This window comes from Chrysoperla carnea, chromosome 5 (assembly GCF_905475395.1).
Source record: "Chrysoperla carnea chromosome 5, inChrCarn1.1, whole genome shotgun sequence".
Taxonomy (NCBI): Eukaryota; Metazoa; Arthropoda; class Insecta; order Neuroptera; family Chrysopidae; genus Chrysoperla; species Chrysoperla carnea.
The window spans coordinates 9,167,190-9,182,745 of record NC_058341.1 but is presented as its reverse complement, the minus strand read 5'-3'; the positions used below and the strand labels follow the sequence as shown (position 1 = coordinate 9,182,745).

Genomic DNA, 15,556 nt, shown 5'->3' with positions numbered 1-15,556 from the left:
TTGGCGACAAAGAATATTTACTGAGCCACTCACGGAAACGAATTTGAACTGTTTTTAATGAATCAAAGAACAAGACTTTGTCATAGAAAATACCTTGAAGCTTTTTGGATGAATGATTGTCCTTGTTTCCTCCTGTCATAAAAATAGAAGCTAAGGCAGTCATTGGAGGATTGTCGACAAAATATATTTACTCAGTGCCTCACGGGAACGAATTTAGATTGTTTATAACGAATCAGAGAACAAGACTTGGCCATTGAAAATATCCTGAAGTTTTTGGGCTTAGTGAATGCTTTTTATCCTCCGAGCAGACTGCAGAACTCAACCAACTCCTCAATAGTCGACACACTCAACCCAACCAACTCGTAATTACAACAATACTCGGGGTCTATAAAAATTTCGGTTAATTTTTTCCGGGAGTATTTATTCCGATTGCTCCTCTACTGTAAATATAATCCGAAGATATTTACAGAGATAGAAAAGACGTGAGACAAATTACTCCAAGATAAAATAATGCGAAGAAAAGACATATCCTAAATAGAATAAACAAAAGAATTAATTGTAATCAAGGCGGGAGTTGTTATAGGAATCTACTATGAGGTACTTGATATTCAAAAGTCGATAAAACTGAAAAATGGGTTTTTAGCAACAATGGTAGAAAATTCAGAGATTTCGAGAATCACTATCTTGAATACGTGACGGAAGTTGGTCTATCCTGGGTTTTTATCCACTGCAATGTAGAAGATACAACACTTACATGCATCGATGAAATTACAAAGCCGAAAAAGCATAGAAACATACAGAATTGTGATTATTTAATCTTTTTACAACGTTTTCTACAGGATTTCGAAATGAAATCGAGAAAATGAACGATATTGAGCTTTGTTAATATCTGAAAATTCTTCAAGATGATAATTTTAAGAATGCTTGACGTGTTTCTTAATACAGACAAGAACAATACAAGGGACTTGAAAGAAATATTGAGCTTGCCTTCCCTCGAAAATTGCTATTCAATTATTTTTGTATTAGAACACCAAAAATTAGGATATTTATGAAACTAATGAGTTGTATTATTGTTAAACTACCATCTCATATTATTTAATATGTAATCTTATCAAATCGAATCGAGTCTTGGATGACAGTTTTAATTAATTTTCCATCTAAATTGTCTAGACTACATATGCAAACATACGCAATGTATTAAATAATATCACACAATACAAGCTTGGTAGTGTAATTCGATAACATAAACAATTATATATGATAATAGCCTGTTTAAATTATATTCTTATATGATATAATTGTATATAATGTACCTAGAACTTAATATTTCTTATGCAAAAATGTGTTTTTAAAAAAAAATTAACTTCATTATCTTTTAAGTATCATATCTATATAACCGGCTTATAGAATATATAGAGTATATGAGCCTACCTCTTTAAACATCCTCTTACCCCCTTACTTAATGTTCGTTCGTTCATATATGTAGAACAATGTAAAATCTGGTTCGTTTAAGTTTCATTCAAATTTATATACCATGTATATATGAAATATATCAAGGTATTCTAAGTTTAGTCCTAAGTTTGTAACGCTTAAAAATATTAATGCTACGAACAAAATTTTGGTATAGGTGTTTATAAAATCACCTAATTAAGTCCATTTCCGGTTGTCTGTCTGTCTGTCTGTCGTCTGTCCGTCTATCATCACGATGACTCAAAAACGAAAAGAGATATCAAGTTGAAATTTTTATAGGGTGCTTAGGACGTAAAAAGTTAGGTCGAGTTCGTAAATGAGCAGCATAGGTCAATTAGGTCTTGGGTCCGTAGGACCCATCTTGTAAACCGTAAGAGATAGAACACAAGTTTAAATGTAAAAAATGTTCCTTATAAAAAAATTAACAACTTTTGTGTTTACAACATTTTTTCGTAAACATCACTGTTTACCCGTGAGAGCGCAAATTGTATAGTATGTTATGTATTAAATGTGAATATCAGTTATGTATGTGTAACATGTATGTATGTGTAATGTGCCAGAATAAACAACACTGTCTTTACATGGTATTTCAACAATTTACTCAGTTAATTGTTTGTTTTCACGTGTTATTTTTATAAAATTATCATAACATTGGTCATTATTCATATTTTAACATGGTACAATATGGAAATTTTGCTGTAAAAAGTGTGTTGAGAATTAGATAATCGTGTTTTCGTAAACAAAATTTGTTATTTATTTGATTCGAGTCTTAATTCGTAGGAGTCTATTATTATGTTTGAATGTTTTAAAATAAATTATTTGCTTTTTACAATTTTTATACCATGTATATATGAAATATATCATAGTATATTAAGTTTAGTCCCAAGTGTGTAACTCAGAAAAATATTGATGCTACGAAGAAACTTTTGGTATAGGTGTTCATAAAATTTCCTAATTAGTCCATTTCCGATTTTCTGTCCGTAAGCACGATAACTCAAAAACGAAAAGAGATATCAAGCTGAAATTTTTATTTCCTTATTTTTTTGGAGATTGTACAAGCAGTTCAGCATAGCAATGAGCCCAAAAATTTTGGTCCCAAAAGGATTTATTAAAAAAAATTCTATAATAGATTGAATTTTTTAATGTTACTAATTTTTATTTTTTGTTTTTTTCAGGTAAGAAATTCAATTTATTTGAAAAAATTTTCATTTTTGTAAGTAAATTTCATTCGTACATTTATTTAATTTTTCTTGAACAAAAATTTGATTTCCAAACTTACCATTTCATTATTTCTGTTACATTTTCCATACTGTCAAATAACTTTTCTAACAAGTTAATAGCAATTTAATATTTCCCTGCAAAGTCAAAAATTTAATTCATACATTCTAAATTGTTTATTCATAGAAGTCATTTGAGTATTCCACACCGAAATTTAAAAAAAATTAAGTTTTGCTTTTACCATTCCCCTAAAATGTTCTCCATAAATTTTAAATGAGAAATAAAAATTTTCAAAATGTAAAACAGCGCCACCACTCACGTTATAACACACAAATATGGCCTATAATAAATTATAAAATATATATAATGTTTATGCTTGTCTATAATCTAAAATTTTTTTCTTTGACTAAATCTATAAATGTTCAACTATAGATAACATATCCGGATAAATATTAGAATAATAAATTGAAAAGCAATTTAATGTATGAGTTTGTCTTATTATTATGATTATTTATTATTTATAATTGAAACCTGTTGAAAAATCAACAAACAAATGTTTGGTTAGAAGTTATTTTGGTTAGAAGTTAAGCTTAAGGTAAGCTTTGAAGTACAAGCTAGAAACTGTATGAAATTAAATTATGGTTATTTATTGAAAACTATCCTGGTTGCTTAAAATTGCATACAGTTCTTACGACTTTTCTTTACCAAAGGGTTTAAGAAAACTTGCATCATGGGCTGTACACGACTTGGCTTCCTCTATTCAATTCTTAGTCTAGCTTGAAGATATCTCAAAAACCAATCTCCAAATAACTTCGATTTTTTTATTTCTTGGGTCAAAATTACGCTATGTACAGAGCTTCATCAAATTTCAAAATAAAAAGTTGATTTGAATTTTTTCGATTTTTTCAAAGGGGTACCCCTTAAGAAAAATGCGAAAAATTAAAGTTTTCTCTCCCATTCGGTATTTTATCTCCCATTTCGGTAAGCCTCTTAAGACAAGGTAATTTTAACCCAAAAAAATACAGAAATCGGTTCCATTTAATGATTGAATTCGTAATCGATTCTCGAATCGATTACAGGCAATTGTCTTAGAAAATATTTGCCTAATATTAAAACCAACTAGATTTTCGTGGTTTTTGGATGCTATCGATTTAATCACAAACTAATCAGATGCAGGCAAACTAATGAGATGCTAATTATGTATTTTGTTAATTTAAAACATATCTCTGTCAGATAAATTTTAAGAATTTTCTATCAGAGAAGTTTAAAACGACAGAGAACTTAAATGATAATTCCATAATGTATACAAATTACGCCATAACTGTGTAACTGTTACTTATTACTGTCAAAATATCATGTGATGTGTGTTTATTAAAATATATTATTATTAATAATAATAATTTTATAAATGATAAATATTTTATCAATTGTTTTCATTTGCGAATTTAATTTAACATTCGTTCAATACAATCTACATGTACTTATGGCTATGCATGACTATTGAGGGCTACACCCATAATCTAATCGTTTTCAATCGAATTCAATTAAAATAGTTTCTATCGAACAATATCGCTTTTAATAAATACGAAAAAAAAATGAAACAAAATTTGGTTTCTGATTTCAATATAAAATTATTTTACCCAAAAATAAGTGAAATTTACAAAACCCCCAACAAATTTGGTTTTTTCCTTGTAACTGTCTCCAAATTAAAAGGATTTCCTTGAATCAAATAGTTAAGAGGACTCATTCATCAGGACGGTTCATCCGTTTGGGAGCTACGATGCCACAGACAAGCACACAGATACACAAGTAGACACTTTAAACTAATATTAACATCACTCTTTTACCTCGGGAGCTAATTACGATTCATTTACGGATGTAAGACTTCAACTATACGACATATTTCAACATATTACTGCTTTGATATTCTGGATTTTCAAACGAAGGTAGTCCTTTCACTGGCTGGAAGTAAATTGCGCTTTTTTTTTTAAATTAACATTGGCGGCGAAAGGGCAACCTTAATTCAATAAAATAAGTATTCCTATTAGTACTTTTTTTCAGTTTATTATTTATTTCTCTAAGAAAAGTTGGTAGGGTCTTATTTTCTCGTAAGACTGCCAACAAATGTTAACATTTTTGCAAAAAATTTTCACAATAGACAAAGACTTAAACTATTCGGCGAAAAGATCCCTTTAATTGAGGACCCATAGCGAATCAATTCTTCATCAACGACATTGTTTTCACTGAGTAAAAGTGAGTCTAGAATTTAGATCAGTAAAAACTGCAGGCTAAAGTGTATTTCGAAATTTATCGATTTTTTTAGCAGTTATTTCTTCTTGAATTTCGTTTAGCAAAAATTATCCATATGTTAATTTTGCTCGTAATAATTACAGTAGCAAACAGGAAAAGAATAATTCAAAAAAACCAATAATTCATATATTTTTGAATTATTTATTATTGTAAAAGTCATAATATTTTAGCTTTGCTACAGGCAATGAAAAGTTCTAAATAAAATTTTTTTGTTTTTAAATTAAATTCAAAAGTATATAAATCAGCAACGCATTTATAATTGTTATTATCACCTTTAAATCTATAAATAAATCAATTAATATCAATTAAATCTTAAAATCTTGTTTTTATCAGTTTGCATGCAAAATAAAATAATATATATCTAATATCAAAACTAAATAGATTAGATTTATAAGTTATAGAGTTGATTAAAATCTAATTAATATCATGTAATAATTAATGTTAAGTAACTTTAATTACTGTTAGTTTTATGTAACAAGGGCTTTAGTCACAGTTTTATCATTATCGTTTAAACTATGGCCTTACTCAGTCAATATTACTGATCCAAGCAATTTTAGGAGTTCGTGACATAGTTCCCCCTGGCGATCTTCCAGGGGGACATATCTCGTGAAAAAAAAGACGTATGAATTTTTCACAAAAGACGTATGAAAGAGCAATTTAATTGATTAAATTGCCCTTTTTTACGGTATCGAAATACCTTAACATGTACGTAATTGGAAAATATTATCACCTGCAAGCATGCAGAAAAATTTGAATATCTTGTAGGTCATGACCAACCACACATGGCCTTTGAAAATTGATATGGCCTCGTAGAAATGTAATTATAATTGGACTTTTCACCCTCAATTAGATAATTTCTATATCAATCTCAGTTCAGATAATTTCCATTTTTTTTCTTCGAATGTCTACAGACAGAAAACCTTTAAACTTTAAAATGTATAAAAATGCTTGCAATTTTTCCACAATCAATAATTTATTTATTATTCAACTTACTACAGAAATAAATTATATTGTTTTTTTTTTTTTTGCTTTGCTACATAAACATCGTTATCACTAAATATAGATAAGAAATGTTTATTTACTTACAACTGGCGCGTAATCAAAAGTCTATACCTTATAAAAAATATAAAAAAAATTATATAAGTTAGTTATTACAGTTATTATTATTAATAATTATTATAAAACAAGGCATTAATTTAATATCATAAAATGGGTGTATTAATTTATATATTTTTATCTTACTACTAAATATAGTATTAAAATAGAGTATTGTAAATTATACAACATGTCTCAGGTAGATTCGTAACTAGTTTAAAAAGGGGTGGTGAGAAGAGTTAAAAAAATCACACAAATGTTTATGAGATATAAAGGCCACGGAGAAAATCGTTTTTAAAGAAATTATTGGGATGAAATGGAGTATTTTATTACATGTCAGATTTCTTGGTTGATTAATGGCTGAAAATCTACGAAATATATCCTAAAATTACTATAATGATGAAGAGAATGAAGTTTTTTCTACCTTATAATTCTGTCGTCATATTTCCAATACTTCGATAAATATCCCCATAAATTAGTTAACGGTAGAATTCTGAAATGTGCCAACTACTTTCATTATATATATCAATCGTTTCTTCTGAAGCATTCTGTATTAATAAATAATGTACTTATAATCAATAAATTAATGATAAATTTTTATCGGAAATAATATTATATTCAGTTTCTTATACTAATATATTATGTCTTATAAATTAATTGTTTTTTTTATAATTGTAGTAAGGTAAAATGTGCTTCAAGAAACAAGAAAATCTGCTTCGTCTAAGACTCATAGCAACACTTTGTCTAGAGAATACAAACAAATAGTCAATAAGTACTTTTTCATTGCAGTTATAAAAGTCGATCCATCTTTCTTTTTATAGGATTAATTTTCTTACAACTTATAAATTTGTTATACAGGAGAATTACCTGGTTTCGAGACCCTAAATTTCCACATTTGTAATTGTAAGGGGTTCACATAACTGCGCTGTTGTATAAAGATTTATACTAACTTTATTCGTATTAAAATAATTTTTATTTTTCATGAAAAACTTTAACACTTCAAATGCGTAAGCACTGTGAAACTTCAAAATTCTCGTATCTTTTAATATGTCTCTACAACTTTAAGTCTTTTTTAGACCAAATATAATTCTATAATAACCTTTTTTTTAATAGTAAAAATTTTGGCGCAGTTATTAGAGCCCCATGCAATTATTTCTAATGACATGATCGAGTAGAAGTTTGAATAATAAATAAGCAACAGAGATTTTATATCAATTCTTTTTTCATCTTTCTTATCTGAAAACAAACTTTATTCAGATAATATGAGCTTTTCATTTAATTCTACTGTCAAATGTGATACCCAAAAACAAAATCAAAATTTCGTAACCGAAGCCGCACGAAAAATCGTAAATAAGATATGACTTTTTATTATAAGTGTAGTTTTTTATAGAGAATTTTCTTAGAGTGGTATTATCATATTTACTGTGTCGTAATCTAAAAATATTTTTTCAAAAAATATATATATAAATTATATAAAAATAATTTAGATTAATGATTTTATTATCTAAAATCTTGGTAAGTAATTTTTTAGTGCAACATCTGTGTTGCACTTTGCTGCTGCTGTTATAATATTATTGGTTGCATTTAGTTAACATATTTTAAAACAAATGTCAATTATTAAAATGTAACACAAATTATTATATTATGTAACAGATATTTAATATATGCATAATATGAATACTTATTAATAATGTGAATGTAATAATGCATGCATATATAATGACTTGAAAAACTTCTAATTGATTGATTTTCACGTTATTTTATTTAATTAATTTTTGAAATTTATATGAAATTAACAAATGTGATTTGATTTACTTCATATCCGGTCAATATGTTAAGGTTTAAGATAAAATTAAATTTCTAATAGATATATATTTGTATTCAAAGCATAGAATCATAGATAACGCGAGGGATATGCTAGCCTGTAAGTGGATGCGATATTGTATACTAACTATTTGTTCGTATTCTCTAAACGAAGTGTTACTATGAGCCTTAGACGAGATTTTTTTTTTATTTGTAATTTATTGATGTAAGCACTTTTTAGGTGACTTACAAATTGCTTTGCATATTGTATTATGAATAGATTTATTTATTTTATAAGTATTTTATTTGTACGGATTTATATTAATTAAATATATATTTGACTTCCCAGTTGAATTGATAATAATTACTATATTGAAATTTAAATCATATTTTTCCAAAAAATTTAGTTTTGCTCTATCACATCCAAATTTTATCCAATTTTGATAAACAAAGTATGTAATCCTACTAAATTTGGGCCATATTTTTCAAATTTATGATCAAAATTAACCTAGCTCTATTAGATTTCAATAATGTGGAGGTCTGGTCTCGGAAGTAAGCACATAAGTGATAACTAGCGAAAAACTGACATCACAGCTGAAAAGAATGACCCAAAATTAGTGGGTTTCAAAAAAAATTCCAATAAGATCCGATCAAAATTGCCTGTGTTATTAAAAAAATCGAATTTTTGAACTTGATGACGTCATCAAAATTCAAAATATTTAATTTTGCTCTATTACATCGAAATTTTATTCAATTTTGATAAACAAAGTATGTAATCCTACTAAATTTGGGCCATATTTTTCAAATTTATGATCAAAATTAACCTAGCTCTATTAGATTTCAAGAATGTGGAGGTCTGGTCCTGGAATTAAGCACATAAGTGATAACTAGCGAAAAACTGACATCACAGCTGAAAAGAATGACCCAAAATTAGTGGGTTTCAAAAAAAATTCCAATAAGATCGGATCAAAATTGCCTGTGTTATTAAAAAAATCGAATTTCTGAACCGGATGACGTCATCAAAATTCAAAATATTTAATTTTACTCTATTACATCGAAATTTTATCCAATTTTGATAAACAAAGTATGTAGTCCTACTAAATTTGGGCCATATTTTTCAAATTTATGATCAAAATTAACGTAGCTCTATTAGATTTCAAGAATGTGGAGGTCTGGTCCCAGAATCTTACTTCAGGTATTCTTTTTTTCACAAAATAATGCACATTTCGAAATCGTTTTGTATAAACCCTTTAATATGCAAATGAATACGTATTACATGCGAACGAACATTACAAAACTATTAAAATTAATTGTAGTTAATAATAATCTATATACAATCAATATTTTATTTTAATCAATTTATTTTCATTTATAAAATTTATAATAATTGTGCCAATTTATTTCAAACACTTATAAAGTTGGTACAAAGTTGTAATATAAATAATAATTTTAATTAATATTATGCTAATCATGCTTTTAGGATGCCGTTGCATTTGATATATTTCCTGCGTTACTGTACCTAATTTAGAAAGTTTCCTTTTCACTGCTTTTCAAAACTCTGTGTTTTATAGTCAGGTATAAAAAATTTAACTCTTCTCTAATACTGCATGGAATTCTGCAACAAATAATACAAAAATCAAATTTATTTGACCAAAAATTCCCTCCGATGTCATTAAACCTAAATCACCCAGACAGGCAATGTGTTTAAAGTTTTACAGTTACACGTAATTTTTTTTTGTGTAATTTTGTAAATATCATTAATTTCTTCAATTGTAAAATAATTACAAGCTTACTTCAGAATCCTTATTAAAATTCATATCATATACGCTTGCTCATTATCGATTTTAAAAAGTAATCAATATTTTATATACATTTGGTAAAAATTAACGTATTCATACTATCTCATAAATAACTGTTGTTTTAAACAGGTACACTTATTAATTAGTCGATTTTTAGTCATTTTTTTGATTAAAAGTGTTTTTATCGAAAAAAATCTTAATTTACAGTCAGTAAAGTTGTCTTTATCTAAATAGATAGCTGTGTAATCGATTGGCGTTGATAAGATTGACAGAGTGGATTTAAGTAGTGGTGGTCTTATAAAGTAAATGATACTTAAGCTATAGTAAGTCATTATTAAATCGGGTGGTCTGCGTGTAGGGCACACTTGTTGTTCAATAAACTTATCTGTTATTATAAAATTTTACGAAAATTAGGGTTTATCTGACACCTGCTATAGTTCGGCTTTAAGCACGCAAGATTAAGTATATTTACTTTTTAAAATTTGGATGTGATAGAGCAAAATCAGATTTATTGATTTTGATGACGTCATGAAGTATAAAAAATCAATTATTTGGATATCTTGGCCAAATTTTGTTCGATTTGAATGAAATTTTTTTTGGAACCCACTAATTTAGGGTTGTATTTTCTATTTTTCATGTTTGTTACTCGCTTATATCAGCGCTTGTGCTAAATGTGGAAATCATGAAGTTGCTATATTGAAAAATACTGTAGTTACGTTAAATTTGACCAAACATTTAAAAAATATGGCCCAAAATTAGTGGAATTACATATTTGGTTCATAAAATTCGGATAAAATTTGGGTGTGATAGAGCAAAATTAAATTTTTTTATTTTAATGACGTCATAAAGTATAAAAAATCAATTTTTTGGATATCTTGGCCAAATTTTGTTCGATTTGAATGAAATTTTTTTTGGAACCCACTAATATTGGGTTGTATTTTCTATTTTTCGTGTTTGTCACTCGCTTATATCAGTCCTTATACCAAATGTGGAAATCATAAAGCTGCAATTTTGAAAAATACGGTAGTTACGTTGAATTTTACCAAAAATTTGAAAAGTATGGGCCAAAATTAGTGGAATTACATACTTGGTTTATAAAATTTGGGTGTGATAGAGCAAAATCAGATTTTTTGATTTTAATGACGTCATAAAGTATAAAAAATCTATTATTTTTTTGATATCTTTGCAAAATTTAGTTCGATATTAATGAAGTTTTTCTTGGAACCCACTAATTTTGGGTCGTAACAAACAGCTAACTCTCGCAAAAGATGAATAACCACGAAAAAGCATGCCCCAAATTAGAACTAAAAATTCGTCACTGAAATCTAAGCAAAGGTAGAAAGAAGAATCACAATATAGAACCACTTTTAAAATAATTATCAAAGACTAATTTTTAGATATTAAAAACTAATTCAAATTTAAATAACTATTAATTAAAATAATTACACAAATTATTTAATCTATTATTATCTGTACTGGTGTAGGTGCAAGTTTAATGTACGAACATTAGTATAGTATTGTACCAATAAAAAATCCATTTATAGAAACCTGTTATGATTCTTTTTTTTTTTTGCTTGTTTATTTGATGTGTAGTTGGTTAAACAAATATACATATATTTGTACATACATATATGATATGTCATATGACGAATAATTTATATAAGATGAAAATCTTGGTTGACAAATTCAGACAAATTATTGTAATCTTTATATTATTTATACAACAATTCATACAAATGTTTTACATATATCACAATATATACGTACAAGTATATAGTATAGTTTTATTCAGAAAGAATTGAAGCATCTTAAATTAGCCTTTCATGTTGTTACCTGAATTTTGTCTCACTTTTATCATGAAAAGGAGGAAAGTGGAATAAACATTCTGAGTAAATGTGAAAACCTTTCTCTTTTGTTCAAAGAACAACTTCACTTGACTACGATTGTCTGATCTCCACTCAGGTGAAGTAAATGAACTGACAGGGAATTTCCTAAAGTTTATTAAAACTGTATAGGACCTCTGGAACATCTTTGAAGCAAAGGAGGTACAAGAGATCAAACTGTTCGCAGTACAAAATATCTTCTAAGGCTTACTCGTGATGAGGTTTTGTGCGGCATTTAGCCTCGACAGAATCGTATAGCTTCAGCTACTTAAAATAGCATCTTTTACTCGGAGATGTCTCGCCTTCAGGTGACAGGTTGTTCTCACGAAGGGACAGAGAGCACTTTGATCTAAGTGCTAGGGACTCATTTGCGGGACTCTCTTTTATATTATTATTATTATTACACGGGACTCAAAATAATTAAATCAAATCTACCAGAAATTTCTTTCTATGGGAATGGAAAGTATCTGCTAAATTAAATGTTTTGGAAGCTTCGGGTCTTAATTATTGTCTGATTGTAATAAGTTTGTGAGGTTAAAAACTACAAGAAGTTCTTCACAACGCTGACGAGATTACAAATTGCTAATATTCATGCCTTAATGTTTTTGGTTGTGAAATTGCATTTCCATTCGTTTCTACCTGAAATTGCATTTCTATCTAAAAATTGATTACCCGCTATGAACAGTAGCATACCCCAGATTGTATAAAGTGCGTTCAGTAGGCATTCAATAAATAGACGGATATTCAAAAACCATAGTGATTAACAACAATATTGTTCAAATTTGTGAATGTCTAATCAAAAAAGCCCACTCCTTTAATGACCTGTTCCGTATCCAATTCCATAGACGACCACAGCTGTTTTTTAAGATTCAAGCCTGCTTATGACTGCCATATTGACTGCTTGACATCATTACTAATTTCCCCAACATTTACTATCAAAATTGGACTAGAAGCATAAAATAGTGCTTCACGTTATAACCGCACTCCATCCTTTTGTAGTGAAAATTTTTCCTAAACACATTTCTTTCTTCGAAAAGACTCCTTAATATTTCAAAATCATTATTAGAATAAATTCTGTTAAACTAAAATTGTATAAAATATTCCAAATCGATTCGATTTATCCCAAATTTGAGTGTACTTCTTATAACAAATAACGCCCTCTGATTTATTTATATATGTATTTATATGATACCTACAACAAAATTCTAAAATAAACAATAAACGTTTTTGTATCGTTATAATATATATATATTTTCTATGTAGGGGTAACATTACGGGCATTCATCTCGAAGGTGTATTTCTACTTTAGGTACTCATAACTTACCTATTTCTATATCTATTTAGAATCTATTTACGTTTATACGTAGATATTATTCATATTTATATAACAAATTATATAAAATAATTTGTAATGATATACATTTATATTGTTTTTACATCCTATGTATCTTCTATTACAATATGTTGTGTAAAGGAAGTTATTTTAAAATAGTTAAAATAATATACAGGTAAGGGGCTAAATCATGCAGAACACGATACATTATTCTTTTTATTCGAATCAATCAACTATAATAAATTTGTCCGTCAAGTTCAACTCACAATTAGGTTTGCTAAGGTAGTAGAAATCTATGAAAACATATCATCTATCTACCGTTTTCCAGACCAATGTTAAATATGCCTACTTTTGAAGTCCTTTATTTATTTAAGTAATCAGGCAACCACTCCTAAAATTTTCAGAAATGGTTTAAACTTAGTCCAATTTCATATAAAAAAAACCAAGCCTTTTATCCAAAATTGACCTGGTGCTCGTACATCTTTAAGTGATAATACTTTTTCACAAGAAGTACTTCAAGACCCAAGATTTAATTTATCTATGTTGGTCATTTACGAACTTAAATTCACTTTTCAGCTCGATATCTCCTTTCGTTTTTAATGAACGGTCTAACGGAGACATCGACACAACGACATCATGTTTTTTATAAATTATATAATGTCACAGTTTCCATATGCATGAATAATTTCGCCCACGGATTTGAACATTCTCAAAGCATCTTACCACCTGCTCTATAAAATTATTATTAATTCAATTATTCAAATAAAAATATAATTATTATAATATTTTTATTTTAAATCAGACCAAGCCAAGCCATATTTATAAAATATAATATAATAAATAATATAATACCACATATAATTAAATGAAATAAATATTATGAATATAAAATTTAAATCAATCTTTATATATACCTGTATAATTGTTGGTGTATCTGTTTGTAATCGTTTAATTTTCGAAAGATATAATGACCGATAGAGGCCTGAATTCAAACAATATATTTCTTGTGAAAAGATGGATTTTTCTAACATAGAGACCTCTTCAGCACCCCTCTTCCTGTGGTTTAAGCGGGCAATTTCTGAAGTTGAAAGATGATGTCTGATCAAAGACAAAATCATGCTTCTTCTCCCCTCTCTTCAAGAGTGAAAACTTAAGTGTATTTGCTCAAAATTCATGGCAACGTGAATCGTTTGAAAAAGTTTTAGCTTCCAATATAGGTAACCTAGATGTCAGTTTTTGGTGTCTGTTGCAGTTTTTTTGGTTTTAACTCCCAATCAGGAAACAAATATCGTGCGATAAGTAACATAGTTCCAATTATTGTGTGGTGATATTTATTTATAAAGTTGTATTCCCACAACGAAATCGACGAGTAACGGCTGCAATACTGCAGTAACAGTACCTATAGTCCACACTTACAGTGTTACAATTAGTACAATAAAGTCGTCACTCGTCATTCGTCATCACTCACATAGGTATAATAAACCCTTCACAAATAATGAATACTGACACTGTGTCTATTGTCAGTCCATGTACTTTTCATACAACTTTTAATAATACAATTATTACCAGGTGAAAAAATCGCGTTGGAAACTAAAAGATTGTTCTGAATTAAAATATGTTTTGTCAAGTGAAATGTGGCTTTCTTAGAGCATCTTGTTCCTTATATAAAAATTTCCTTAGACTGATGAAAATTGTAATATTTAAACTAATTTTGGCACTTTTTTTCTTTTCAGGTAAGAAGCTAGTCCATTCATTTTAATACGATTTGCAGTTTTGTAAGTACATAACTAAAATAGTACGTCTTGAAAGATTTTTTAAGGTATTTTGATACCAAAAAAATGACAATCATTTTTTATCCTTTCATAATGAATCATCCTTTTATACGTCTTTAGTGAAAAATTCTCTGAACGGTTTTGGAGAAATTAACTATCAGACAATTTTTTTTTTTTACCAAAAAAGAGGAACAGTTCTCATAAACAGTACAGAGAATGGAAATGAATTTTGCACAAAAGACGTACAAAAGGGCGATTAATTGATAAATAAAATTTTTCACACACAAAATTTCAGTTTTTTGGTATAATACTTTCGTTTTGGTATCGAAACACCTATTCATGGAAAACTATTAGATTTCCAGATTTCAAACACACAGATCAGACCACAATTTTTATGGCGTAATATTAATAATAATAATTTTGGTATGTAAGTCGCCGTGTTACTTTCACACTTTCAATAAGATGATAACACTATAACAGACAGTGGATCTCCAAGAAATTTTATACAGTATTTGTTTGTATAAGGTACATACAAGTTATTGTAATGATCTAAATAAAATGTAATATAATTATATTATTAATTTAATATTCAAAATAATATATTAAATTTACATATTTACTATATTATTATAGATTATTATTATTGTTATTATTATTATTTATATATTTATTATAAAATAAAGTTATATTTATATTTTTTTTCGTATTTAAATATAATTATGTTATATTTTATGCATACGGTACAACGATGTTGGTTTTAATTTTTTATTTAAACAAGTTTACTTTTATTGTTGCATTCATATATAATGTTTATTGTTGCAAATTTATGTATATTTATGTATATTTTTATTTTATCGTGTGAAATTTGGAATT

At 27.7% G+C, this 15,556-nt stretch overlaps 1 protein-coding gene across 5 annotated transcripts in view; it reads left to right on the top strand.

Annotated features, from left to right (window-relative positions):
• Positions 1 to 15,556, top strand: part of LOC123300967 (protein MTSS 1) — a 141,835-nt gene that overhangs the window by 98,537 nt on the left and 27,742 nt on the right. The gene's annotated exons all lie outside the window — the stretch shown is intronic.